This window comes from Gekko japonicus, unplaced genomic scaffold (genome assembly GCF_001447785.1).
Source record: "Gekko japonicus isolate JY-2015 unplaced genomic scaffold, Gekko_japonicus_V1.1 scaffold5200, whole genome shotgun sequence".
NCBI lineage: Eukaryota > Metazoa > Chordata > Lepidosauria > Squamata > Gekkonidae > Gekko > Gekko japonicus.
This window is the reverse complement of record NW_015176135.1, coordinates 27,549-29,354: the sequence shown is the minus strand read 5'-3', so window position 1 is coordinate 29,354 and position 1,806 is coordinate 27,549. Positions and strand designations below refer to the sequence as shown.

Below are 1,806 nucleotides of genomic sequence, written 5' to 3'. Positions count from 1 at the left end.
TGGGTAATCCGGGAGCCATCGGTGGGGCCCCTGGCTGGGGTGCGGGGAGGCCAGGGATAAGTGGCGGTGGCGGTCCCAGAGGAGCCTGTTGAGGTAACCCGGGTCCCGCGGGTGCTGGTTGCAGAGGAGGCGGTAATCCAGGCGGCAGCGCCGGCGGTTGGGGCGCTGGCAGTGGCGCCGCAGGCTGAACTGGCTGGGCAGGCACGGCCGGCTGTGCCGGGTGCGGCACCGGGGGTGGAATGACAGGACCCAGACGATCCGCGATGCGATCGTCCACCATCTGGTGCATGGCGTTGAAAACTTCTGTCACCGTCCTCATGAGATCCTGCACCGACCTCTCGAGCTCCTGGATCCTGCCATCCTGGGATGCCCCCCAGCCTGGCTGCTCTTCCCGCTCGTCTCGTCCGGTCGCTCTCTCCTCCGGCCAAAACTCGTCCTCCCCTCGATAAGCCACAGCCGGGCAACTCCGGGGTCTTTCAGGATAAGATCCCGGTTCAAAAAGGCTTTCTCGGGGCCCACTGCCCCGATGAACAAACGTTTCCCTGGTGCCTTGGGTATCGAACATAGTCCAATCCTCTGAGGCTTTGACCTCTTGTTTTCCCCACTGCGATGGGGTAGGAGGAAGCCAAGGAATAGTCTCATGCCTCGGGATCGCTCCCCCAACGGCACCTCGGGCTTCCATGAAGTCCGATGGTAAGGCAGTGGCCGGGACGGCACCTCGGTCCTCTGCCCAGAAAAAGGATTTCCCTTCGGCCCCGCTCATGATCGATGTCAGACTCGGGGTGAGGGGGAAAGAGGGATTCTGGACAAAATGTCAGATCCCAAAGCAGGAGAACAAACCCACGTTCCAAAGAAGTAAGATTTATTTCCAAAGCATGGTTGATCATGAACATACAGAGAATTGTCCAGAATGACTACAATACACAGGGGCAATATAATATAGGAACTTCAAACTTGGTTAACCCAATGGGCTAAACTCCCTCGCAAGGGAGTTGATTAGAAAAGGCGCGAAGCAGCCTGAGAACTCCAACGGCTCATACCATAAACACAAGTTCAGTTCACACGGGAATCTAATTAAGCAAGGCAAGAAGACATAACACTCCATCGTCCACCTGTAGGAGAAGCTTGGCAGTTACAGTCGCATACCAGAAGAGAATAACACGGGGAGGGAGGGAAGAGGGACACGTCCCAGAGGAATGGCAGCTCGCTGACATCTGTTTGCCAACACACTTCTGGGCCCAGTGCAAAGTATTTTGAGTGGCCCATGCACATGATGGGGAGCACCTTCTTCTGTATGTGATCATTCCTTCCAAACCTATCGACTAAGCTCAGCAAGGAAGGCCTTTTATCAGGGGTGGCCAAACTGTGGCTCGGGAACCGCATGCGGCTCTTTCACACATATTTTGCAGCCCCCGGCAGGGCGGCTGGGGAAGCGAAATATCTTATTTATGTATTTATAGATTTATATCCCGCCCTCCCCAAAGGCTCAGGGCGGCTAACAACGAGGCATAAATGCCAAAGTTAAAACAATAAAAACAGAATAAAACAACACAATACATCACTATACACTAAAATGTCGGTGCTCTAAAGGTCACATAGATCATAAATGGAGTTATTATTACCAGACCAACAACATACATCCCAACAGTACTGTCATCCCATCTTCATCTAGGAACGTCTTGCACCCTGATGATTCCCAAACAATGGTGGCAGAGGTGCGGAAACAGAAGTTGACAGTGATGGAATAGTGGTGGTGGCGGCTCCTACTCAAAAGCCTGGCGGAAGAGCTCCGTCTTACAGGCCCTG

General features: G+C 53.9%; 1 protein-coding gene across 1 annotated transcript in view; it reads right to left on the bottom strand.

Moving 5' to 3' along the window:
- Window positions 1-1,806, bottom strand: part of LOC107123536 (SWI/SNF complex subunit SMARCC1-like) — a gene marked incomplete at its 3' end in the record, with an annotated part of 51,858 nt that overhangs the window by 24,127 nt on the left and 25,925 nt on the right. The gene's annotated exons all lie outside the window — the stretch shown is intronic.